The sequence below is a fragment of the Osmerus mordax genome, chromosome 15 (genome assembly GCF_038355195.1).
Source record: "Osmerus mordax isolate fOsmMor3 chromosome 15, fOsmMor3.pri, whole genome shotgun sequence".
NCBI lineage: Eukaryota > Metazoa > Chordata > Actinopteri > Osmeriformes > Osmeridae > Osmerus > Osmerus mordax.
This window is the reverse complement of record NC_090064.1, coordinates 291,989-314,400: the sequence shown is the minus strand read 5'-3', so window position 1 is coordinate 314,400 and position 22,412 is coordinate 291,989. Positions and strand designations below refer to the sequence as shown.

Here is a 22,412-nt window from a genome sequence, read left to right as displayed (position 1 = left end):
CCGCTTCCGTCCCTGCTTGTCCTGCGGCTTTTGGCCTCGGCTTTCCGCTTCCGTCCCTGCTTGTCCTGCGGCTTTTGGCCTCGGCTTTCCGCTTCCGTCCCTGCTTGTCCTGCGGCTTTTGGCCTCGGCTTTCCGCTTCCGTGGTTTCGGCCGTTCTCGGTGTGGTGACCGAGCGGCCCAGGTGGTGCACGGAGGGTCCGCGCGCCGGGGGCGTCCGATAATGCGGTCATCGCTTCTCGGCCTTTTGGCTAAGATCAAGTGTAGTATCTGTTCTTATCAGTTTAATATCTGATATGTCCTCCATGCGAGGACAACATATTAAACGGATTTTTGCAACAGGGAGTCGGAACAGGGGCTCGCTCCGTCCGCTCCGCGCATCGCCCCGGTATTGCAGCGTCTCCGGGAAGGGTGCAATCTTTCTAAGCGTGTCAAAGAGAAAAGCTAGTGAGGGAGGGAGGGAGGGAGGGAAGGAAGGAAGGAGGGAGGGAAGGAGGGAATGTCTGAATGAGTGAGGTTTGGGGGAGAGGGGTTTAGGTTAGGGCTAGGGTTTTTGGGGTGAGGGTCAAAAAACCCTCAAAAGGGGGGGGGGGGGGCCCCAACAAAGCGGAACAAGCGATCCCTACCAAAAAAACGGGGTGAAAAGGGGGTGTGGGCGGAGCCCTGTCGGCCGGTGGCGTTTTCCCGCCCTTTTAGATAAAAAAAAAAAAAAAAAAAAAAAACAAAAAAAAAGTGAGTGACTGAGTGAGTGAGTGACTGAGTGAGTGACTGAGTGAGTGAGTGACAGAGAGAGAGAGAGAGAGAGAGAGAGAGAGAGAGAGAGAGAGAGAGAGAGAGAGCTGGCTGACATTCAGCGGGGCCGAGGTGAAAAACTGGAAGGCAATCGGAATGAGTTTTTTATCGCCGTGTCAGTCGACACCAACACGGAGTGGACTGGCTGGAAGGCGCATACGATAAACACGTACGGATCTTAATGGAGAAAAAGCCATCAATGAAATGGAGAAAGTGCGGTAAGGAAAGAAAAGCCAAGCGGGCGGGCCGAGCCCCTCTGCGGCCCGTGGCGTTTCCGCGCCTTTTTTTTCCCGAGAAGGATGCGGTTCGCCCCGGTTCTCCCCGGTTCGCCCCCGCGGACGGGTGAGTCAGGGCCAACGGAGGGGTTGGGGGTAGGCCGTTTGGGTCGTTTCAAATCGACGCTCTGGTTCCCCTTCAGCACGCACAAGCCTTTCGCCTTTTACTAAAGACTTCCGTGGAGGGGAGCGCCGACGAGTGGAACGTGGTATTTTTGGGAGGCTTTGCCCGAGGGAGGGCAGAGCCTGATGGACTTGTGACAAAAGCAGGGTGAGGTTGGCTTTGGGGTTAGGTGCGTGCCTGCGGGTAAGGCAGGTTTTGTCTTTGCTTCTTCTGTAGCTGTTTCAATTCTGTTGCCTTTTCCTCGGCTTTCCGCTTCCGTCCCTGCTTGTCCTGCGGCTTTTGGCCTCGGCTTTCCGCTTCCGTCCCTGCTTGTCCTGCGGCTTTTGGCCTCGGCTTTCCGCTTCCGTCCCTGCTTGTCCTGCGGCTTTTGGCCTCGGCTTTCCGCTTCCGTCCCTGCTTGTCCTGCGGCTTTTGGCCTCGGCTTTCCGCTTCCGTCCCTGCTCCTCTTTCCTGTCCGCTCGTCCTCCCTGCTTGTCCTGCGGCTTTTGGCCTCGGCTTTCCGCTTCCCGTCCCTGCTTGTCCTGCGGCTTTTGGCCTCGGCTTTCCGCTTCCGTGGTTTCGGCCGTTCTCGGTGTGGTGACCGAGCGGCCCCAGGTGGTGCACGGAGGGTCCGCGCGCCGGGGCGTCCGATAATATCAAGTGTAGTATCTGTTCTTATCAGTTTAATATCTGATATGTCCTCCATGCGAGGACAACATATTAAACGGATTTTTGCAACAGGGAGTCGGAACAGGGGCTCGCTCCGTCCGCTCCGCGCATCGCCCCGGTATTGCAGCGTCTCCGGGAAGGGTGCAATCTTTCTAAGCGTGTCAAAGAGAAAAGCTAGTGAGGGAGGGAGGGAGGGAGGGAAGGAAGGAAGGAGGGAGGGAAGGAGGGAATGTCTGAATGAGTGAGGTTTGGGGGAGAGGGGTTTAGGTTAGGGCTAGGGTTTTTGGGGTGAGGGTCAAAAAACCCTCAAAAGGGGGGGGGGGGGGCCCCAACAAAGCGGAACAAGCGATCCCTACCAAAAAAACGGGGTGAAAAGGGGGTGTGGGCGGAGCCCTGTCGGCCGGTGGCGTTTTCCCGCCCTTTTAGATAAAAAAAAAAAAAAACAAAAAAAAACAAAAAAAAAGTGAGTGACTGAGTGAGTGAGTGACTGAGTGAGTGACTGAGTGAGTGAGTGACAGAGAGAGAGAGAGAGAGAGAGAGAGAGAGAGAGAGAGAGAGAGAGAGCTGGCTGACATTCAGCGGGGCCGAGGTGAAAAACTGGAAGGCAATCGGAATGAGTTTTTTATCGCCGTGTCAGTCGACACCAACACGGAGTGGACTGGCTGGAAGGCGCATACGATAAACACGTACGGATCTTAATGGAGAAAAAGCCATCAATGAAATGGAGAAAGTGCGGTAAGGAAAGAAAAGCCAAGCGGGCGGGCCGAGCCCCTCTGCGGCCCGTGGCGTTTCCGCGCCTTTTTTTTCCCGAGAAGGATGCGGTTCGCCCCGGTTCTCCCCGGTTCGCCCCCGCGGACGGGTGAGTCAGGGCCAACGGAGGGGTTGGGGGTAGGCCGTTTGGGTCGTTTCAAATCGACGCTCTGGTTCCCCTTCAGCACGCACAAGCCTTTCGCCTTTTACTAAAGACTTCCGTGGAGGGGAGCGCCGACGAGTGGAACGTGGTATTTTTGGGAGGCTTTGCCCGAGGGAGGGCAGAGCCTGATGGACTTGTGACAAAAGCAGGGTGAGGTTGGCTTTGGGGTTAGGTGCGTGCCTGCGGGTAAGGCAGGTTTTGTCTTTGCTTCTTCTGTAGCTGTTTCAATTCTGTTGCCTTTTCCTCGGCTTTCCGCTTCCGTCCCTGCTTGTCCTGCGGCTTTTGGCCTCGGCTTTCCGCTTCCGTCCCTGCTTGTCCTGCGGCTTTTGGCCTCGGCTTTCCGCTTCCGTCCCTGCTTGTCCTGCGGCTTTTGGCCTCGGCTTTCCGCTTCCGTCCCTGCTTGTCCTGCGGCTTTTGGCCTCGGCTTTCCGCTTCCGTCCCTGCTTGTCCTGCGGCTTTTGGCCTCGGCTTTCCGCTTCCGTCCCTGCTTGTCCTGCGGCTTTTGGCCTCGGCTTTCCGCTTCCGTCCCTGCTTGTCCTGCGGCTTTTGGCCTCGGCTTTCCGCTTCCGTCCCTGCTTGTCCTGCGGCTTTTGGCCTCGGCTTTCCGCTTCCGTGGTTTCGGCCGTTCTCGGTGTGGTGACCGAGCGGCCCAGGTGGTGCACGGAGGGTCCGCGCGCCGGGGGCGTCCGATAATGCGGTCATCGCTTCTCGGCCTTTTGGCTCAGATCAAGTGTAGTATCTGTTCTTATCAGTTTAATATCTGATATGTCCTCCATGCGAGGACAACATATTAAACGGATTTTTGCAACAGGGAGTCGGAACAGGGGCTCGCTCCGTCCGCTCCGCGCATCGCCCCGGTATTGCAGCGTCTCCGGGAAGGGTGCAATCTTTCTAAGCGTGTCAAAGAGAAAAGCTAGTGAGGGAGGGAGGGAGGGAGGGAAGGAAGGAAGGAGGGAGGGAAGGAGGGAATGTCTGAATGAGTGAGGTTTGGGGGAGAGGGGTTTAGGTTAGGGCTAGGGTTTTTGGGGTGAGGGTCAAAAAACCCTCAAAAGGGGGGGGGGGGGGGCCCCAACAAAGCGGAACAAGCGATCCCTACCAAAAAAACGGGGTGAAAAGGGGGTGTGGGCGGAGCCCTGTCGGCCGGTGGCGTTTTCCCGCCCTTTTAGATAAAAAAAACAAAAAAAAAAAAAAAAAGTGAGTGACTGAGTGAGTGAGTGACTGAGTGAGTGACTGAGTGAGTGAGTGACAGAGAGAGAGAGAGAGAGAGAGAGAGAGAGAGAGAGAGAGAGAGAGAGAGAGCTGGCTGACATTCAGCGGGGCCGAGGTGAAAAACTGGAAGGCAATCGGAATGAGTTTTTTATCGCCGTGTCAGTCGACACCAACACGGAGTGGACTGGCTGGAAGGCGCATACGATAAACACGTACGGATCTTAATGGAGAAAAAGCCATCAATGAAATGGAGAAAGTGCGGTAAGGAAAGAAAAGCCAAGCGGGCGGGCCGAGCCCCTCTGCGGCCCGTGGCGTTTCCGCGCCTTTTTTTTCCCGAGAAGGATGCGGTTCGCCCCGGTTCTCCCCGGTTCGCCCCCGCGGACGGGTGAGTCAGGGCCAACGGAGGGGTTGGGGGTAGGCCGTTTGGGTCGTTTCAAATCGACGCTCTGGTTCCCCTTCAGCACGCACAAGCCTTTCGCCTTTTACTAAAGACTTCCGTGGAGGGGAGCGCCGACGAGTGGAACGTGGTATTTTTGGGAGGCTTTGCCCGAGGGAGGGCAGAGCCTGATGGACTTGTGACAAAAGCAGGGTGAGGTTGGCTTTGGGGTTAGGTGCGTGCCTGCGGGTAAGGCAGGTTTTGTCTTTGCTTCTTCTGTAGCTGTTTCAATTCTGTTGCCTTTTCCTCGGCTTTCCGCTTCCGTCCCTGCTTGTCCTGCGGCTTTTGGCCTCGGCTTTCCGCTTCCGTCCCTGCTTGTCCTGCGGCTTTTGGCCTCGGCTTTCCGCTTCCGTCCCTGCTTGTCCTGCGGCTTTTGGCCTCGGCTTTCCGCTTCCGTCCCTGCTTGTCCTGCGGCTTTTGGCCTCGGCTTTCCGCTTCCGTCCCTGCTTGTCCTGCGGCTTTTGGCCTCGGCTTTCCGCTTCCGTGGTTTCGGCCGTTCTCGGTGTGGTGACCGAGCGGCCCAGGTGGTGCACGGAGGGTCCGCGCGCCGGGGGCGTCCGATAATGCGGTCATCGCTTCTCGGCCTTTTGGCTCAGATCAAGTGTAGTATCTGTTCTTATCAGTTTAATATCTGATATGTCCTCCATGCGAGGACAACATATTAAACGGATTTTTGCAACAGGGAGTCGGAACAGGGGCTCGCTCCGTCCGCTCCGCGCATCGCCCCGGTATTGCAGCGTCTCCGGGAAGGGTGCAATCTTTCTAAGCGTGTCAAAGAGAAAAGCTAGTGAGGGAGGGAGGGAGGGAGGGAAGGAAGGAAGGAGGGAGGGAAGGAGGGAATGTCTGAATGAGTGAGGTTTGGGGGAGAGGGGTTTAGGTTAGGGCTAGGGTTTTTGGGGTGAGGGTCAAAAAACCCTCAAAAGGGGGGGGGGGGGGCCCCAACAAAGCGGAACAAGCGATCCCTACCAAAAAAACGGGGTGAAAAGGGGGTGTGGGCGGAGCCCTGTCGGCCGGTGGCGTTTTCCCGCCCTTTTAGATAAAAAAAAAAAAAAACAAAAAAAAACAAAAAAAAAGTGAGTGACTGAGTGAGTGAGTGACTGAGTGAGTGACTGAGTGAGTGAGTGACAGAGAGAGAGAGAGAGAGAGAGAGAGAGAGAGAGAGAGAGAGAGAGAGCTGGCTGACATTCAGCGGGGCCGAGGTGAAAAACTGGAAGGCAATCGGAATGAGTTTTTTATCGCCGTGTCAGTCGACACCAACACGGAGTGGACTGGCTGGAAGGCGCATACGATAAACACGTACGGATCTTAATGGAGAAAAAGCCATCAATGAAATGGAGAAAGTGCGGTAAGGAAAGAAAAGCCAAGCGGGCGGGCCGAGCCCCTCTGCGGCCCGTGGCGTTTCCGCGCCTTTTTTTTCCCGAGAAGGATGCGGTTCGCCCCGGTTCTCCCCGGTTCGCCCCCGCGGACGGGTGAGTCAGGGCCAACGGAGGGGTTGGGGGTAGGCCGTTTGGGTCGTTTCAAATCGACGCTCTGGTTCCCCTTCAGCACGCACAAGCCTTTCGCCTTTTACTAAAGACTTCCGTGGAGGGGAGCGCCGACGAGTGGAACGTGGTATTTTTGGGAGGCTTTGCCCGAGGGAGGGCAGAGCCTGATGGACTTGTGACAAAAGCAGGGTGAGGTTGGCTTTGGGGTTAGGTGCGTGCCTGCGGGTAAGGCAGGTTTTGTCTTTGCTTCTTCTGTAGCTGTTTCAATTCTGTTGCCTTTTCCTCGGCTTTCCGCTTCCGTCCCTGCTTGTCCTGCGGCTTTTGGCCTCGGCTTTCCGCTTCCGTCCCTGCTTGTCCTGCGGCTTTTGGCCTCGGCTTTCCGCTTCCGTCCCTGCTTGTCCTGCGGCTTTTGGCCTCGGCTTTCCGCTTCCGTCCCTGCTTGTCCTGCGGCTTTTGGCCTCGGCTTTCCGCTTCCGTCCCTGCTTGTCCTGCGGCTTTTGGCCTCGGCTTTCCGCTTCCGTCCCTGCTTGTCCTGCGGCTTTTGGCCTCGGCTTTCCGCTTCCGTCCCTGCTTGTCCTGCGGCTTTTGGCCTCGGCTTTCCGCTTCCGTCCCTGCTTGTCCTGCGGCTTTTGGCCTCGGCTTTCCGCTTCCGTCCCTGCTTGTCCTGCGGCTTTTGGCCTCGGCTTTCCGCTTCCGTGGTTTCGGCCGTTCTCGGTGTGGTGACCGAGCGGCCCAGGTGGTGCACGGAGGGTCCGCGCGCCGGGGGCGTCCGATAATGCGGTCATCGCTTCTCGGCCTTTTGGCTCAGATCAAGTGTAGTATCTGTTCTTATCAGTTTAATATCTGATATGTCCTCCATGCGAGGACAACATATTAAACGGATTTTTGCAACAGGGAGTCGGAACAGGGGCTCGCTCCGTCCGCTCCGCGCATCGCCCCGGTATTGCAGCGTCTCCGGGAAGGGTGCAATCTTTCTAAGCGTGTCAAAGAGAAAAGCTAGTGAGGGAGGGAGGGAGGGAGGGAAGGAAGGAAGGAGGGAGGGAAGGAGGGAATGTCTGAATGAGTGAGGTTTGGGGGAGAGGGGTTTAGGTTAGGGCTAGGGTTTTTGGGGTGAGGGTCAAAAAACCCTCAAAAGGGGGGGGGGGGGGGCCCCAACAAAGCGGAACAAGCGATCCCTACCAAAAAAACGGGGTGAAAAGGGGGTGTGGGCGGAGCCCTGTCGGCCGGTGGCGTTTTCCCGCCCTTTTAGATAAAAAAAAAAAAAAAAAAAAAAAACAAAAAAAAAGTGAGTGACTGAGTGAGTGAGTGACTGAGTGAGTGACTGAGTGAGTGAGTGACAGAGAGAGAGAGAGAGAGAGAGAGAGAGAGAGAGAGAGAGAGAGAGAGCTGGCTGACATTCAGCGGGGCCGAGGTGAAAAACTGGAAGGCAATCGGAATGAGTTTTTTATCGCCGTGTCAGTCGACACCAACACGGAGTGGACTGGCTGGAAGGCGCATACGATAAACACGTACGGATCTTAATGGAGAAAAAGCCATCAATGAAATGGAGAAAGTGCGGTAAGGAAAGAAAAGCCAAGCGGGCGGGCCGAGCCCCTCTGCGGCCCGTGGCGTTTCCGCGCCTTTTTTTTCCCGAGAAGGATGCGGTTCGCCCCGGTTCTCCCCGGTTCGCCCCCGCGGACGGGTGAGTCAGGGCCAACGGAGGGGTTGGGGGTAGGCCGTTTGGGTCGTTTCAAATCGACGCTCTGGTTCCCCTTCAGCACGCACAAGCCTTTCGCCTTTTACTAAAGACTTCCGTGGAGGGGAGCGCCGACGAGTGGAACGTGGTATTTTTGGGAGGCTTTGCCCGAGGGAGGGCAGAGCCTGATGGACTTGTGACAAAAGCAGGGTGAGGTTGGCTTTGGGGTTAGGTGCGTGCCTGCGGGTAAGGCAGGTTTTGTCTTTGCTTCTTCTGTAGCTGTTTCAATTCTGTTGCCTTTTCCTCGGCTTTCCGCTTCCGTCCCTGCTTGTCCTGCGGCTTTTGGCCTCGGCTTTCCGCTTCCGTCCCTGCTTGTCCTGCGGCTTTTGGCCTCGGCTTTCCGCTTCCGTCCCTGCTTGTCCTGCGGCTTTTGGCCTCGGCTTTCCGCTTCCGTCCCTGCTTGTCCTGCGGCTTTTGGCCTCGGCTTTCCGCTTCCGTCCCTGCTTGTCCTGCGGCTTTTGGCCTCGGCTTTCCGCTTCCGTCCCTGCTTGTCCTGCGGCTTTTGGCCTCGGCTTTCCGCTTCCGTCCCTGCTTGTCCTGCGGCTTTTGGCCTCGGCTTTCCGCTTCCGTCCCTGCTTGTCCTGCGGCTTTTGGCCTCGGCTTTCCGCTTCCGTCCCTGCTTGTCCTGCGGCTTTTGGCCTCGGCTTTCCGCTTCCGTGGTTTCGGCCGTTCTCGGTGTGGTGACCGAGCGGCCCAGGTGGTGCACGGAGGGTCCGCGCGCCGGGGGCGTCCGATAATGCGGTCATCGCTTCTCGGCCTTTTGGCTCAGATCAAGTGTAGTATCTGTTCTTATCAGTTTAATATCTGATATGTCCTCCATGCGAGGACAACATATTAAACGGATTTTTGCAACAGGGAGTCGGAACAGGGGCTCGCTCCGTCCGCTCCGCGCATCGCCCCGGTATTGCAGCGTCTCCGGGAAGGGTGCAATCTTTCTAAGCGTGTCAAAGAGAAAAGCTAGTGAGGGAGGGAGGGAGGGAGGGAAGGAAGGAAGGAGGGAGGGAAGGAGGGAATGTCTGAATGAGTGAGGTTTGGGGGAGAGGGGTTTAGGTTAGGGCTAGGGTTTTTGGGGTGAGGGTCAAAAAACCCTCAAAAGGGGGGGGGGGGGGGCCCCAACAAAGCGGAACAAGCGATCCCTACCAAAAAAACGGGGTGAAAAGGGGGTGTGGGCGGAGCCCTGTCGGCCGGTGGCGTTTTCCCGCCCTTTTAGATAAAAAAAAAAAAAAAAAAAAAAAACAAAAAAAAAGTGAGTGACTGAGTGAGTGAGTGACTGAGTGAGTGACTGAGTGAGTGAGTGACAGAGAGAGAGAGAGAGAGAGAGAGAGAGAGAGAGAGAGAGAGAGAGAGCTGGCTGACATTCAGCGGGGCCGAGGTGAAAAACTGGAAGGCAATCGGAATGAGTTTTTTATCGCCGTGTCAGTCGACACCAACACGGAGTGGACTGGCTGGAAGGCGCATACGATAAACACGTACGGATCTTAATGGAGAAAAAGCCATCAATGAAATGGAGAAAGTGCGGTAAGGAAAGAAAAGCCAAGCGGGCGGGCCGAGCCCCTCTGCGGCCCGTGGCGTTTCCGCGCCTTTTTTTTCCCGAGAAGGATGCGGTTCGCCCCGGTTCTCCCCGGTTCGCCCCCGCGGACGGGTGAGTCAGGGCCAACGGAGGGGTTGGGGGTAGGCCGTTTGGGTCGTTTCAAATCGACGCTCTGGTTCCCCTTCAGCACGCACAAGCCTTTCGCCTTTTACTAAAGACTTCCGTGGAGGGGAGCGCCGACGAGTGGAACGTGGTATTTTTGGGAGGCTTTGCCCGAGGGAGGGCAGAGCCTGATGGACTTGTGACAAAAGCAGGGTGAGGTTGGCTTTGGGGTTAGGTGCGTGCCTGCGGGTAAGGCAGGTTTTGTCTTTGCTTCTTCTGTAGCTGTTTCAATTCTGTTGCCTTTTCCTCGGCTTTCCGCTTCCGTCCCTGCTTGTCCTGCGGCTTTTGGCCTCGGCTTTCCGCTTCCGTCCCTGCTTGTCCTGCGGCTTTTGGCCTCGGCTTTCCGCTTCCGTCCCTGCTTGTCCTGCGGCTTTTGGCCTCGGCTTTCCGCTTCCGTCCCTGCTTGTCCTGCGGCTTTTGGCCTCGGCTTTCCGCTTCCGTCCCTGCTTGTCCTGCGGCTTTTGGCCTCGGCTTTCCGCTTCCGTGGTTTCGGCCGTTCTCGGTGTGGTGACCGAGCGGCCCAGGTGGTGCACGGAGGGTCCGCGCGCCGGGGGCGTCCGATAATGCGGTCATCGCTTCTCGGCCTTTTGGCTCAGATCAAGTGTAGTATCTGTTCTTATCAGTTTAATATCTGATATGTCCTCCATGCGAGGACAACATATTAAACGGATTTTTGCAACAGGGAGTCGGAACAGGGGCTCGCTCCGTCCGCTCCGCGCATCGCCCCGGTATTGCAGCGTCTCCGGGAAGGGTGCAATCTTTCTAAGCGTGTCAAAGAGAAAAGCTAGTGAGGGAGGGAGGGAGGGAGGGAAGGAAGGAAGGAGGGAGGGAAGGAGGGAATGTCTGAATGAGTGAGGTTTGGGGGAGAGGGGTTTAGGTTAGGGCTAGGGTTTTTGGGGTGAGGGTCAAAAAACCCTCAAAAGGGGGGGGGGGGGGGCCCCAACAAAGCGGAACAAGCGATCCCTACCAAAAAAACGGGGTGAAAAGGGGGTGTGGGCGGAGCCCTGTCGGCCGGTGGCGTTTTCCCGCCCTTTTAGATAAAAAAAAAAAAAAACAAAAAAAAACAAAAAAAAAGTGAGTGACTGAGTGAGTGAGTGACTGAGTGAGTGACTGAGTGAGTGAGTGACAGAGAGAGAGAGAGAGAGAGAGAGAGAGAGAGAGAGAGAGAGAGAGAGCTGGCTGACATTCAGCGGGGCCGAGGTGAAAAACTGGAAGGCAATCGGAATGAGTTTTTTATCGCCGTGTCAGTCGACACCAACACGGAGTGGACTGGCTGGAAGGCGCATACGATAAACACGTACGGATCTTAATGGAGAAAAAGCCATCAATGAAATGGAGAAAGTGCGGTAAGGAAAGAAAAGCCAAGCGGGCGGGCCGAGCCCCTCTGCGGCCCGTGGCGTTTCCGCGCCTTTTTTTTCCCGAGAAGGATGCGGTTCGCCCCGGTTCTCCCCGGTTCGCCCCCGCGGACGGGTGAGTCAGGGCCAACGGAGGGGTTGGGGGTAGGCCGTTTGGGTCGTTTCAAATCGACGCTCTGGTTCCCCTTCAGCACGCACAAGCCTTTCGCCTTTTACTAAAGACTTCCGTGGAGGGGAGCGCCGACGAGTGGAACGTGGTATTTTTGGGAGGCTTTGCCCGAGGGAGGGCAGAGCCTGATGGACTTGTGACAAAAGCAGGGTGAGGTTGGCTTTGGGGTTAGGTGCGTGCCTGCGGGTAAGGCAGGTTTTGTCTTTGCTTCTTCTGTAGCTGTTTCAATTCTGTTGCCTTTTCCTCGGCTTTCCGCTTCCGTCCCTGCTTGTCCTGCGGCTTTTGGCCTCGGCTTTCCGCTTCCGTCCCTGCTTGTCCTGCGGCTTTTGGCCTCGGCTTTCCGCTTCCGTCCCTGCTTGTCCTGCGGCTTTTGGCCTCGGCTTTCCGCTTCCGTCCCTGCTTGTCCTGCGGCTTTTGGCCTCGGCTTTCCGCTTCCGTCCCTGCTTGTCCTGCGGCTTTTGGCCTCGGCTTTCCGCTTCCGTCCCTGCTTGTCCTGCGGCTTTTGGCCTCGGCTTTCCGCTTCCGTCCCTGCTTGTCCTGCGGCTTTTGGCCTCGGCTTTCCGCTTCCGTCCCTGCTTGTCCTGCGGCTTTTGGCCTCGGCTTTCCGCTTCCGTCCCTGCTTGTCCTGCGGCTTTTGGCCTCGGCTTTCCGCTTCCGTGGTTTCGGCCGTTCTCGGTGTGGTGACCGAGCGGCCCAGGTGGTGCACGGAGGGTCCGCGCGCCGGGGGCGTCCGATAATGCGGTCATCGCTTCTCGGCCTTTTGGCTCAGATCAAGTGTAGTATCTGTTCTTATCAGTTTAATATCTGATATGTCCTCCATGCGAGGACAACATATTAAACGGATTTTTGCAACAGGGAGTCGGAACAGGGGCTCGCTCCGTCCGCTCCGCGCATCGCCCCGGTATTGCAGCGTCTCCGGGAAGGGTGCAATCTTTCTAAGCGTGTCAAAGAGAAAAGCTAGTGAGGGAGGGAGGGAGGGAGGGAAGGAAGGAAGGAGGGAGGGAAGGAGGGAATGTCTGAATGAGTGAGGTTTGGGGGAGAGGGGTTTAGGTTAGGGCTAGGGTTTTTGGGGTGAGGGTCAAAAAACCCTCAAAAGGGGGGGGGGGGGGCCCCAACAAAGCGGAACAAGCGATCCCTACCAAAAAAACGGGGTGAAAAGGGGGTGTGGGCGGAGCCCTGTCGGCCGGTGGCGTTTTCCCGCCCTTTTAGATAAAAAAAAAAAAAAAAAAAAAAAACAAAAAAAAAGTGAGTGACTGAGTGAGTGAGTGACTGAGTGAGTGACTGAGTGAGTGAGTGACAGAGAGAGAGAGAGAGAGAGAGAGAGAGAGAGAGAGAGAGAGAGAGAGCTGGCTGACATTCAGCGGGGCCGAGGTGAAAAACTGGAAGGCAATCGGAATGAGTTTTTTATCGCCGTGTCAGTCGACACCAACACGGAGTGGACTGGCTGGAAGGCGCATACGATAAACACGTACGGATCTTAATGGAGAAAAAGCCATCAATGAAATGGAGAAAGTGCGGTAAGGAAAGAAAAGCCAAGCGGGCGGGCCGAGCCCCTCTGCGGCCCGTGGCGTTTCCGCGCCTTTTTTTTCCCGAGAAGGATGCGGTTCGCCCCGGTTCTCCCCGGTTCGCCCCCGCGGACGGGTGAGTCAGGGCCAACGGAGGGGTTGGGGGTAGGCCGTTTGGGTCGTTTCAAATCGACGCTCTGGTTCCCCTTCAGCACGCACAAGCCTTTCGCCTTTTACTAAAGACTTCCGTGGAGGGGAGCGCCGACGAGTGGAACGTGGTATTTTTGGGAGGCTTTGCCCGAGGGAGGGCAGAGCCTGATGGACTTGTGACAAAAGCAGGGTGAGGTTGGCTTTGGGGTTAGGTGCGTGCCTGCGGGTAAGGCAGGTTTTGTCTTTGCTTCTTCTGTAGCTGTTTCAATTCTGTTGCCTTTTCCTCGGCTTTCCGCTTCCGTCCCTGCTTGTCCTGCGGCTTTTGGCCTCGGCTTTCCGCTTCCGTCCCTGCTTGTCCTGCGGCTTTTGGCCTCGGCTTTCCGCTTCCGTCCCTGCTTGTCCTGCGGCTTTTGGCCTCGGCTTTCCGCTTCCGTCCCTGCTTGTCCTGCGGCTTTTGGCCTCGGCTTTCCGCTTCCGTCCCTGCTTGTCCTGCGGCTTTTGGCCTCGGCTTTCCGCTTCCGTGGTTTCGGCCGTTCTCGGTGTGGTGACCGAGCGGCCCAGGTGGTGCACGGAGGGTCCGCGCGCCGGGGGCGTCCGATAATGCGGTCATCGCTTCTCGGCCTTTTGGCTCAGATCAAGTGTAGTATCTGTTCTTATCAGTTTAATATCTGATATGTCCTCCATGCGAGGACAACATATTAAACGGATTTTTGCAACAGGGAGTCGGAACAGGGGCTCGCTCCGTCCGCTCCGCGCATCGCCCCGGTATTGCAGCGTCTCCGGGAAGGGTGCAATCTTTCTAAGCGTGTCAAAGAGAAAAGCTAGTGAGGGAGGGAGGGAGGGAGGGAAGGAAGGAAGGAGGGAGGGAAGGAGGGAATGTCTGAATGAGTGAGGTTTGGGGGAGAGGGGTTTAGGTTAGGGCTAGGGTTTTTGGGGTGAGGGTCAAAAAACCCTCAAAAGGGGGGGGGGGGGGCCCCAACAAAGCGGAACAAGCGATCCCTACCAAAAAAACGGGGTGAAAAGGGGGTGTGGGCGGAGCCCTGTCGGCCGGTGGCGTTTTCCCGCCCTTTTAGATAAAAAAAAAAAAAAACAAAAAAAAACAAAAAAAAAGTGAGTGACTGAGTGAGTGAGTGACTGAGTGAGTGACTGAGTGAGTGAGTGACAGAGAGAGAGAGAGAGAGAGAGAGAGAGAGAGAGAGAGAGAGAGAGAGAGCTGGCTGACATTCAGCGGGGCCGAGGTGAAAAACTGGAAGGCAATCGGAATGAGTTTTTTATCGCCGTGTCAGTCGACACCAACACGGAGTGGACTGGCTGGAAGGCGCATACGATAAACACGTACGGATCTTAATGGAGAAAAAGCCATCAATGAAATGGAGAAAGTGCGGTAAGGAAAGAAAAGCCAAGCGGGCGGGCCGAGCCCCTCTGCGGCCCGTGGCGTTTCCGCGCCTTTTTTTTCCCGAGAAGGATGCGGTTCGCCCCGGTTCTCCCCGGTTCGCCCCCGCGGACGGGTGAGTCAGGGCCAACGGAGGGGTTGGGGGTAGGCCGTTTGGGTCGTTTCAAATCGACGCTCTGGTTCCCCTTCAGCACGCACAAGCCTTTCGCCTTTTACTAAAGACTTCCGTGGAGGGGAGCGCCGACGAGTGGAACGTGGTATTTTTGGGAGGCTTTGCCCGAGGGAGGGCAGAGCCTGATGGACTTGTGACAAAAGCAGGGTGAGGTTGGCTTTGGGGTTAGGTGCGTGCCTGCGGGTAAGGCAGGTTTTGTCTTTGCTTCTTCTGTAGCTGTTTCAATTCTGTTGCCTTTTCCTCGGCTTTCCGCTTCCGTCCCTGCTTGTCCTGCGGCTTTTGGCCTCGGCTTTCCGCTTCCGTCCCTGCTTGTCCTGCGGCTTTTGGCCTCGGCTTTCCGCTTCCGTCCCTGCTTGTCCTGCGGCTTTTGGCCTCGGCTTTCCGCTTCCGTCCCTGCTTGTCCTGCGGCTTTTGGCCTCGGCTTTCCGCTTCCGTCCCTGCTTGTCCTGCGGCTTTTGGCCTCGGCTTTCCGCTTCCGTCCCTGCTTGTCCTGCGGCTTTTGGCCTCGGCTTTCCGCTTCCGTCCCTGCTTGTCCTGCGGCTTTTGGCCTCGGCTTTCCGCTTCCGTCCCTGCTTGTCCTGCGGCTTTTGGCCTCGGCTTTCCGCTTCCGTCCCTGCTTGTCCTGCGGCTTTTGGCCTCGGCTTTCCGCTTCCGTGGTTTCGGCCGTTCTCGGTGTGGTGACCGAGCGGCCCAGGTGGTGCACGGAGGGTCCGCGCGCCGGGGGCGTCCGATAATGCGGTCATCGCTTCTCGGCCTTTTGGCTCAGATCAAGTGTAGTATCTGTTCTTATCAGTTTAATATCTGATATGTCCTCCATGCGAGGACAACATATTAAACGGATTTTTGCAACAGGGAGTCGGAACAGGGGCTCGCTCCGTCCGCTCCGCGCATCGCCCCGGTATTGCAGCGTCTCCGGGAAGGGTGCAATCTTTCTAAGCGTGTCAAAGAGAAAAGCTAGTGAGGGAGGGAGGGAGGGAGGGAAGGAAGGAAGGAGGGAGGGAAGGAGGGAATGTCTGAATGAGTGAGGTTTGGGGGAGAGGGGTTTAGGTTAGGGCTAGGGTTTTTGGGGTGAGGGTCAAAAAACCCTCAAAAGGGGGGGGGGGGGGCCCCAACAAAGCGGAACAAGCGATCCCTACCAAAAAAACGGGGTGAAAAGGGGGTGTGGGCGGAGCCCTGTCGGCCGGTGGCGTTTTCCCGCCCTTTTAGATAAAAAAAAAAAAAAAAAAAAAAAACAAAAAAAAAGTGAGTGACTGAGTGAGTGAGTGACTGAGTGAGTGACTGAGTGAGTGAGTGACAGAGAGAGAGAGAGAGAGAGAGAGAGAGAGAGAGAGAGAGAGAGAGAGCTGGCTGACATTCAGCGGGGCCGAGGTGAAAAACTGGAAGGCAATCGGAATGAGTTTTTTATCGCCGTGTCAGTCGACACCAACACGGAGTGGACTGGCTGGAAGGCGCATACGATAAACACGTACGGATCTTAATGGAGAAAAAGCCATCAATGAAATGGAGAAAGTGCGGTAAGGAAAGAAAAGCCAAGCGGGCGGGCCGAGCCCCTCTGCGGCCCGTGGCGTTTCCGCGCCTTTTTTTTCCCGAGAAGGATGCGGTTCGCCCCGGTTCTCCCCGGTTCGCCCCCGCGGACGGGTGAGTCAGGGCCAACGGAGGGGTTGGGGGTAGGCCGTTTGGGTCGTTTCAAATCGACGCTCTGGTTCCCCTTCAGCACGCACAAGCCTTTCGCCTTTTACTAAAGACTTCCGTGGAGGGGAGCGCCGACGAGTGGAACGTGGTATTTTTGGGAGGCTTTGCCCGAGGGAGGGCAGAGCCTGATGGACTTGTGACAAAAGCAGGGTGAGGTTGGCTTTGGGGTTAGGTGCGTGCCTGCGGGTAAGGCAGGTTTTGTCTTTGCTTCTTCTGTAGCTGTTTCAATTCTGTTGCCTTTTCCTCGGCTTTCCGCTTCCGTCCCTGCTTGTCCTGCGGCTTTTGGCCTCGGCTTTCCGCTTCCGTCCCTGCTTGTCCTGCGGCTTTTGGCCTCGGCTTTCCGCTTCCGTCCCTGCTTGTCCTGCGGCTTTTGGCCTCGGCTTTCCGCTTCCGTCCCTGCTTGTCCTGCGGCTTTTGGCCTCGGCTTTCCGCTTCCGTCCCTGCTTGTCCTGCGGCTTTTGGCCTCGGCTTTCCGCTTCCGTCCCTGCTTGTCCTGCGGCTTTTGGCCTCGGCTTTCCGCTTCCGTGGTTTCGGCCGTTCTCGGTGTGGTGACCGAGCGGCCCAGGTGGTGCACGGAGGGTCCGCGCGCCGGGGGCGTCCGATAATGCGGTCATCGCTTCTCGGCCTTTTGGCTAAGATCAAGTGTAGTATCTGTTCTTATCAGTTTAATATCTGATATGTCCTCCATGCGAGGACAACATATTAAACGGATTTTTGCAACAGGGAGTCGGAACAGGGGCTCGCTCCGTCCGCTCCGCGCATCGCCCCGGTATTGCAGCGTCTCCGGGAAGGGTGCAATCTTTCTAAGCGTGTCAAAGAGAAAAGCTAGTGAGGGAGGGAGGGAGGGAGGGAAGGAAGGAAGGAGGGAGGGAAGGAGGGAATGTCTGAATGAGTGAGGTTTGGGGGAGAGGGGTTTAGGTTAGGGCTAGGGTTTTTGGGGTGAGGGTCAAAAAACCCTCAAAAGGGGGGGGGGGGGGCCCCAACAAAGCGGAACAAGCGATCCCTACCAAAAAAACGGGGTGAAAAGGGGGTGTGGGCGGAGCCCTGTCGGCCGGTGGCGTTTTCCCGCCCTTTTAGATAAAAAAAAAAAAAAAAAAAAAAAACAAAAAAAAAGTGAGTGACTGAGTGAGTGAGTGACTGAGTGAGTGACTGAGTGAGTGAGTGACAGAGAGAGAGAGAGAGAGAGAGAGAGAGAGAGAGAGAGAGAGAGAGAGAGAGCTGGCTGACATTCAGCGGGGCCGAGGTGAAAAACTGGAAGGCAATCGGAATGAGTTTTTTATCGCCGTGTCAGTCGACACCAACACGGAGTGGACTGGCTGGAAGGCGCATACGATAAACACGTACGGATCTTAATGGAGAAAAAGCCATCAATGAAATGGAGAAAGTGCGGTAAGGAAAGAAAAGCCAAGCGGGCGGGCCGAGCCCCTCTGCGGCCCGTGGCGTTTCCGCGCCTTTTTTTTCCCGAGAAGGATGCGGTTCGCCCCGGTTCTCCCCGGTTCGCCCCCGCGGACGGGTGAGTCAGGGCCAACGGAGGGGTTGGGGGTAGGCCGTTTGGGTCGTTTCAAATCGACGCTCTGGTTCCCCTTCAGCACGCACAAGCCTTTCGCCTTTTACTAAAGACTTCCGTGGAGGGGAGCGCCGACGAGTGGAACGTGGTATTTTTGGGAGGCTTTGCCCGAGGGAGGGCAGAGCCTGATGGACTTGTGACAAAAGCAGGGTGAGGTTGGCTTTGGGGTTAGGTGCGTGCCTGCGGGTAAGGCAGGTTTTGTCTTTGCTTCTTCTGTAGCTGTTTCAATTCTGTTGCCTTTTCCTCGGCTTTCCGCTTCCGTCCCTGCTTGTCCTGCGGCTTTTGGCCTCGGCTTTCCGCTTCCGTCCCTGCTTGTCCTGCGGCTTTTGGCCTCGGCTTTCCGCTTCCGTCCCTGCTTGTCCTGCGGCTTTTGGCCTCGGCTTTCCGCTTCCGTCCCTGCTTGTCCTGCGGCTTTTGGCCTCGGCTTTCCGCTTCCGTCCCTGCTTGTCCTGCGGCTTTTGGCCTCGGCTTTCCGCTTCCGTCCCTGCTTGTCCTGCGGCTTTTGGCCTCGGCTTTCCGCTTCCGTGGTTTCGGCCGTTCTCGGTGTGGTGACCGAGCGGCCCAGGTGGTGCACGGAGGGTCCGCGCGCCGGGGGCGTCCGATAATGCGGTCATCGCTTCTCGGCCTTTTGGCTCAGATCAAGTGTAGTATCTGTTCTTATCAGTTTAATATCTGATATGTCCTCCATGCGAGGACAACATATTAAACGGATTTTTGCAACAGGGAGTCGGAACAGGGGCTCGCTCCGTCCGCTCCGCGCATCGCCCCGGTATTGCAGCGTCTCCGGGAAGGGTGCAATCTTTCTAAGCGTGTCAAAGAGAAAAGCTAGTGAGGGAGGGAGGGAGGGAGGGAAGGAAGGAAGGAGGGAGGGAAGGAGGGAATGTCTGAATGAGTGAGGTTTGGGGGAGAGGGGTTTAGGTTAGGGCTAGGGTTTTTGGGGTGAGGGTCAAAAAACCCTCAAAAGGGGGGGGGGGGGGCCCCAACAAAGCGGAACAAGCGATCCCTACCAAAAAAACGGGGTGAAAAGGGGGTGTGGGCGGAGCCCTGTCGGCCGGTGGCGTTTTCCCGCCCTTTTAGATAAAAAAAAAAAAAAACAAAAAAAAACAAAAAAAAAGTGAGTGACTGAGTGAGTGAGTGACTGAGTGAGTGACTGAGTGAGTGAGTGACAGAGAGAGAGAGAGAGAGAGAGAGAGAGAGAGAGAGAGAGAGAGAGAGCTGGCTGACATTCAGCGGGGCCGAGGTGAAAAACTGGAAGGCAATCGGAATGAGTTTTTTATCGCCGTGTCAGTCGACACCAACACGGAGTGGACTGGCTGGAAGGCGCATACGATAAACACGTACGGATCTTAATGGAGAAAAAGCCATCAATGAAATGGAGAAAGTGCGGTAAGGAAAGAAAAGCCAAGCGGGCGGGCCGAGCCCCTCTGCGGCCCGTGGCGTTTCCGCGCCTTTTTTTTCCCGAGAAGGATGCGGTTCGCCCCGGTTCTCCCCGGTTCGCCCCCGCGGACGGGTGAGTCAGGGCCAACGGAGGGGTTGGGGGTAGGCCGTTTGGGTCGTTTCAAATCGACGCTCTGGTTCCCCTTCAGCACGCACAAGCCTTTCGCCTTTTACTAAAGACTTCCGTGGAGGGGAGCGCCGACGAGTGGAACGTGGTATTTTTGGGAGGCTTTGCCCGAGGGAGGGCAGAGCCTGATGGACTTGTGACAAAAGCAGGGTGAGGTTGGCTTTGGGGTTAGGTGCGTGCCTGCGGGTAAGGCAGGTTTTGTCTTTGCTTCTTCTGTAGCTGTTTCAATTCTGTTGCCTTTTCCTCGGCTTTCCGCTTCCGTCCCTGCTTGTCCTGCGGCTTTTGGCCTCGGCTTTCCGCTTCCGTCCCTGCTTGTCCTGCGGCTTTTGGCCTCGGCTTTCCGCTTCCGTCCCTGCTTGTCCTGCGGCTTTTGGCCTCGGCTTTCCGCTTCCGTCCCTGCTTGTCCTGCGGCTTTTGGCCTCGGCTTTCCGCTTCCGTCCCTGCTTGTCCTGCGGCTTTTGGCCTCGGCTTTCCGCTTCCGTCCCTGCTTGTCCTGCGGCTTTTGGCCTCGGCTTTCCGCTTCCGTCCCTGCTTGTCCTGCGGCTTTTGGCCTCGGCTTTCCGCTTCCGTCCCTGCTTGTCCTGCGGCTTTTGGCCTCGGCTTTCCGCTTCCGTGGTTTCGGCCGTTCTCGGTGTGGTGACCGAGCGGCCCAGGTGGTGCACGGAGGGTCCGCGCGCCGGGGGCGTCCGATAATGCGGTCATCGCTTCTCGGCCTTTTGGCTCAGATCAAGTGTAGTATCTGTTCTTATCAGTTTAATATCTGATATGTCCTCCATGCGAGGACAACATATTAAACGGATTTTTGCAACAGGGAGTCGGAACAGGGGCTCGCTCCGTCCGCTCCGCGCATCGCCCCGGTATTGCAGCGTCTCCGGGAAGGGTGCAATCTTTCTAAGCGTGTCAAAGAGAAAAGCTAGTGAGGGAGGGAGGGAGGGAGGGAAGGAAGGAAGGAGGGAGGGAAGGAGGGAATGTCTGAATGAGTGAGGTTTGGGGGAGAGGGGTTTAGGTTAGGGCTAGGGTTTTTGGGGTGAGGGTCAAAAAACCCTCAAAAGGGGGGGGGGGGGGCCCCAACAAAGCGGAACAAGCGATCCCTACCAAAAAAACGGGGTGAAAAGGGGGTGTGGGCGGAGCCCTGTCGGCCGGTGGCGTTTTCCCGCCCTTTTAGATAAAAAAAACAAAAAAAAAAAAAAAAAGTGAGTGACTGAGTGAGTGAGTGACTGAGTGAGTGACTGAGTGAGTGAGTGACAGAGAGAGAGAGAGAGAGAGAGAGAGAGAGAGAGAGAGAGAGAGAGAGAGCTGGCTGACATTCAGCGGGGCCGAGGTGAAAAACTGGAAGGCAATCGGAATGAGTTTTTTATCGCCGTGTCAGTCGACACCAACACGGAGTGGACTGGCTGGAAGGCGCATACGATAAACACGTACGGATCTTAATGGAGAAAAAGCCATCAATGAAATGGAGAAAGTGCGGTAAGGAAAGAAAAGCCAAGCGGGCGGGCCGAGCCCCTCTGCGGCCCGTGGCGTTTCCGCGCCTTTTTTTTCCCGAGAAGGATGCGGTTCGCCCCGGTTCTCCCCGGTTCGCCCCCGCGGACGGGTGAGTCAGGGCCAACGGAGGGGTTGGGGGTAGGCCGTTTGGGTCGTTTCAAATCGACGCTCTGGTTCCCCTTCAGCACGCACAAGCCTTTCGCCTTTTACTAAAGACTTCCGTGGAGGGGAGCGCCGACGAGTGGAACGTGGTATTTTTGGGAGGCTTTGCCCGAGGGAGGGCAGAGCCTGATGGACTTGTGACAAAAGCAGGGTGAGGTTGGCTTTGGGGTTAGGTGCGTGCCTGCGGGTAAGGCAGGTTTTGTCTTTGCTTCTTCTGTAGCTGTTTCAATTCTGTTGCCTTTTCCTCGGCTTTCCGCTTCCGTCCCTGCTTGTCCTGCGGCTTTTGGCCTCGGCTTTCCGCTTCCGTCCCTGCTTGTCCTGCGGCTTTTGGCCTCGGCTTTCCGCTTCCGTCCCTGCTTGTCCTGCGGCTTTTGGCCTCGGCTTTCCGCTTCCGTCCCTGCTTGTCCTGCGGCTTTTGGCCTCGGCTTTCCGCTTCCGTCCCTGCTTGTCCTGCGGCTTTTGGCCTCGGCTTTCCGCTTCCGTCCCTGCTTGTCCTGCGGCTTTTGGCCTCGGCTTTCCGCTTCCGTGGTTTCGGCCGTTCTCGGTGTGGTGACCGAGCGGCCCAGGTGGTGCACGGAGGGTCCGCGCGCCGGGGGCGTCCGATAATGCGGTCATCGCTTCTCGGCCTTTTGGCTAAGATCAAGTGTAGTATCTGTTCTTATCAGTTTAATATCTGATATGTCCTCCATGCGAGGACAACATATTAAACGGATTTTTGCAACAGGGAGTCGGAACAGGGGCTCGCTCCGTCCGCTCCGCGCATCGCCCCGGTATTGCAGCGTCTCCGGGAAGGGTGCAATCTTTCTAAGCGTGTCAAAGAGAAAAGCTAGTGAGGGAGGGAGGGAGGGAGGGAAGGAAGGAAGGAGGGAGGGAAGGAGGGAATGTCTGAATGAGTGAGGTTTGGGGGAGAGGGGTTTAGGTTAGGGCTAGGGTTTTTGGGGTGAGGGTCAAAAAACCCTCAAAAGGGGGGGGGGGGGGCCCCAACAAAGCGGAACAAGCGATCCCTACCAAAAAAACGGGGTGAAAAGGGGGTGTGGGCGGAGCCCTGTCGGCCGGTGGCGTTTTCCCGCCCTTTTAGATAAAAAAAAAAAAAAAAAAAAAAAACAAAAAAAAAGTGAGTGACTGAGTGAGTGAGTGACTGAGTGAGTGACTGAGTGAGTGAGTGACAGAGAGAGAGAGAGAGAGAGAGAGAGAGAGAGAGAGAGAGAGAGAGAGCTGGCTGACATTCAGCGGGGCCGAGGTGAAAAACTGGAAGGCAATCGGAATGAGTTTTTTATCGCCGTGTCAGTCGACACCAACACGGAGTGGACTGGCTGGAAGGCGCATACGATAAACACGTACGGATCTTAATGGAGAAAAAGCCATCAATGAAATGGAGAAAGTGCGGTAAGGAAAGAAAAGCCAAGCGGGCGGGCCGAGCCCCTCTGCGGCCCGTGGCGTTTCCGCGCCTTTTTTTTCCCGAGAAGGATGCGGTTCGCCCCGGTTCTCCCCGGTTCGCCCCCGCGGACGGGTGAGTCAGGGCCAACGGAGGGGTTGGGGGTAGGCCGTTTGGGTCGTTTCAAATCGACGCTCTGGTTCCCCTTCAGCACGCACAAGCCTTTCGCCTTTTACTAAAGACTTCCGTGGAGGGGAGCGCCGACGAGTGGAACGTGGTATTTTTGGGAGGCTTTGCCCGAGGGAGGGCAGAGCCTGATGGACTTGTGACAAAAGCAGGGTGAGGTTGGCTTTGGGGTTAGGTGCGTGCCTGCGGGTAAGGCAGGTTTTGTCTTTGCTTCTTCTGTAGCTGTTTCAATTCTGTTGCCTTTTCCTCGGCTTTCCGCTTCCGTCCCTGCTTGTCCTGCGGCTTTTGGCCTCGGCTTTCCGCTTCCGTCCCTGCTTGTCCTGCGGCTTTTGGC

General features: G+C 56.6%; 27 non-coding genes and 1 pseudogene across 27 annotated transcripts; all 28 read left to right on the top strand.

Annotated features, from left to right (window-relative positions):
- Positions 1-228: 228 nt before the first annotated feature.
- Positions 229-419, top strand: LOC136958332 (U2 spliceosomal RNA). Its single transcript, XR_010878595.1, has one exon. It is a non-coding gene; the product is annotated as a U2 spliceosomal RNA (small nuclear RNA).
- Positions 420-1,187: 768 nt separating this feature from the next.
- LOC136958313 (U5 spliceosomal RNA) lies at positions 1,188-1,305 on the top strand. Its single transcript, XR_010878577.1, has one exon. It is a non-coding gene; the product is annotated as a U5 spliceosomal RNA (small nuclear RNA).
- A 512-nt stretch (positions 1,306-1,817) lies between these two features.
- Positions 1,818-1,988, top strand: LOC136958204 (U2 spliceosomal RNA; annotated as a pseudogene).
- A 763-nt stretch (positions 1,989-2,751) lies between these two features.
- Positions 2,752-2,869, top strand: LOC136958312 (U5 spliceosomal RNA). The gene has a single exon (XR_010878576.1). It is a non-coding gene; the product is annotated as a U5 spliceosomal RNA (small nuclear RNA).
- A 580-nt stretch (positions 2,870-3,449) lies between these two features.
- Positions 3,450-3,640, top strand: LOC136958138 (U2 spliceosomal RNA). The gene has a single exon (XR_010878420.1). It is a non-coding gene; the product is annotated as a U2 spliceosomal RNA (small nuclear RNA).
- A 759-nt stretch (positions 3,641-4,399) lies between these two features.
- LOC136958311 (U5 spliceosomal RNA) lies at positions 4,400-4,517 on the top strand. The gene has a single exon (XR_010878575.1). It is a non-coding gene; the product is annotated as a U5 spliceosomal RNA (small nuclear RNA).
- A 448-nt stretch (positions 4,518-4,965) lies between these two features.
- On the top strand, positions 4,966-5,156 carry LOC136958137 (U2 spliceosomal RNA). Its single transcript, XR_010878419.1, has one exon. It is a non-coding gene; the product is annotated as a U2 spliceosomal RNA (small nuclear RNA).
- Positions 5,157-5,919: 763 nt separating this feature from the next.
- LOC136958310 (U5 spliceosomal RNA) lies at positions 5,920-6,037 on the top strand. Its single transcript, XR_010878574.1, has one exon. It is a non-coding gene; the product is annotated as a U5 spliceosomal RNA (small nuclear RNA).
- A 624-nt stretch (positions 6,038-6,661) lies between these two features.
- Positions 6,662-6,852, top strand: LOC136958136 (U2 spliceosomal RNA). The gene has a single exon (XR_010878418.1). It is a non-coding gene; the product is annotated as a U2 spliceosomal RNA (small nuclear RNA).
- Positions 6,853-7,615: 763 nt separating this feature from the next.
- On the top strand, positions 7,616-7,733 carry LOC136958307 (U5 spliceosomal RNA). The gene has a single exon (XR_010878572.1). It is a non-coding gene; the product is annotated as a U5 spliceosomal RNA (small nuclear RNA).
- A 624-nt stretch (positions 7,734-8,357) lies between these two features.
- Positions 8,358-8,548, top strand: LOC136958135 (U2 spliceosomal RNA). The gene has a single exon (XR_010878417.1). It is a non-coding gene; the product is annotated as a U2 spliceosomal RNA (small nuclear RNA).
- A 763-nt stretch (positions 8,549-9,311) lies between these two features.
- LOC136958306 (U5 spliceosomal RNA) lies at positions 9,312-9,429 on the top strand. The gene has a single exon (XR_010878571.1). It is a non-coding gene; the product is annotated as a U5 spliceosomal RNA (small nuclear RNA).
- A 448-nt stretch (positions 9,430-9,877) lies between these two features.
- On the top strand, positions 9,878-10,068 carry LOC136958134 (U2 spliceosomal RNA). Its single transcript, XR_010878416.1, has one exon. It is a non-coding gene; the product is annotated as a U2 spliceosomal RNA (small nuclear RNA).
- A 764-nt stretch (positions 10,069-10,832) lies between these two features.
- LOC136958305 (U5 spliceosomal RNA) lies at positions 10,833-10,950 on the top strand. Its single transcript, XR_010878570.1, has one exon. It is a non-coding gene; the product is annotated as a U5 spliceosomal RNA (small nuclear RNA).
- Positions 10,951-11,574: 624 nt separating this feature from the next.
- On the top strand, positions 11,575-11,765 carry LOC136958133 (U2 spliceosomal RNA). Its single transcript, XR_010878415.1, has one exon. It is a non-coding gene; the product is annotated as a U2 spliceosomal RNA (small nuclear RNA).
- Positions 11,766-12,527: 762 nt separating this feature from the next.
- Positions 12,528-12,645, top strand: LOC136958304 (U5 spliceosomal RNA). The gene has a single exon (XR_010878569.1). It is a non-coding gene; the product is annotated as a U5 spliceosomal RNA (small nuclear RNA).
- Positions 12,646-13,093: 448 nt separating this feature from the next.
- On the top strand, positions 13,094-13,284 carry LOC136958132 (U2 spliceosomal RNA). The gene has a single exon (XR_010878414.1). It is a non-coding gene; the product is annotated as a U2 spliceosomal RNA (small nuclear RNA).
- Positions 13,285-14,049: 765 nt separating this feature from the next.
- Positions 14,050-14,167, top strand: LOC136958303 (U5 spliceosomal RNA). The gene has a single exon (XR_010878568.1). It is a non-coding gene; the product is annotated as a U5 spliceosomal RNA (small nuclear RNA).
- A 624-nt stretch (positions 14,168-14,791) lies between these two features.
- Positions 14,792-14,982, top strand: LOC136958130 (U2 spliceosomal RNA). Its single transcript, XR_010878412.1, has one exon. It is a non-coding gene; the product is annotated as a U2 spliceosomal RNA (small nuclear RNA).
- A 762-nt stretch (positions 14,983-15,744) lies between these two features.
- Positions 15,745-15,862, top strand: LOC136958301 (U5 spliceosomal RNA). The gene has a single exon (XR_010878566.1). It is a non-coding gene; the product is annotated as a U5 spliceosomal RNA (small nuclear RNA).
- Positions 15,863-16,354: 492 nt separating this feature from the next.
- LOC136958321 (U2 spliceosomal RNA) lies at positions 16,355-16,545 on the top strand. Its single transcript, XR_010878584.1, has one exon. It is a non-coding gene; the product is annotated as a U2 spliceosomal RNA (small nuclear RNA).
- Positions 16,546-17,311: 766 nt separating this feature from the next.
- On the top strand, positions 17,312-17,429 carry LOC136958300 (U5 spliceosomal RNA). Its single transcript, XR_010878565.1, has one exon. It is a non-coding gene; the product is annotated as a U5 spliceosomal RNA (small nuclear RNA).
- Positions 17,430-17,921: 492 nt separating this feature from the next.
- On the top strand, positions 17,922-18,112 carry LOC136958129 (U2 spliceosomal RNA). Its single transcript, XR_010878411.1, has one exon. It is a non-coding gene; the product is annotated as a U2 spliceosomal RNA (small nuclear RNA).
- A 763-nt stretch (positions 18,113-18,875) lies between these two features.
- Positions 18,876-18,993, top strand: LOC136958299 (U5 spliceosomal RNA). Its single transcript, XR_010878564.1, has one exon. It is a non-coding gene; the product is annotated as a U5 spliceosomal RNA (small nuclear RNA).
- Positions 18,994-19,573: 580 nt separating this feature from the next.
- Positions 19,574-19,764, top strand: LOC136958128 (U2 spliceosomal RNA). Its single transcript, XR_010878410.1, has one exon. It is a non-coding gene; the product is annotated as a U2 spliceosomal RNA (small nuclear RNA).
- Positions 19,765-20,520: 756 nt separating this feature from the next.
- LOC136958298 (U5 spliceosomal RNA) lies at positions 20,521-20,638 on the top strand. Its single transcript, XR_010878563.1, has one exon. It is a non-coding gene; the product is annotated as a U5 spliceosomal RNA (small nuclear RNA).
- Positions 20,639-21,130: 492 nt separating this feature from the next.
- LOC136958308 (U2 spliceosomal RNA) lies at positions 21,131-21,321 on the top strand. The gene has a single exon (XR_010878573.1). It is a non-coding gene; the product is annotated as a U2 spliceosomal RNA (small nuclear RNA).
- Positions 21,322-22,083: 762 nt separating this feature from the next.
- On the top strand, positions 22,084-22,201 carry LOC136958297 (U5 spliceosomal RNA). The gene has a single exon (XR_010878562.1). It is a non-coding gene; the product is annotated as a U5 spliceosomal RNA (small nuclear RNA).
- The last annotated feature ends 211 nt before the right edge of the window (positions 22,202-22,412 follow it).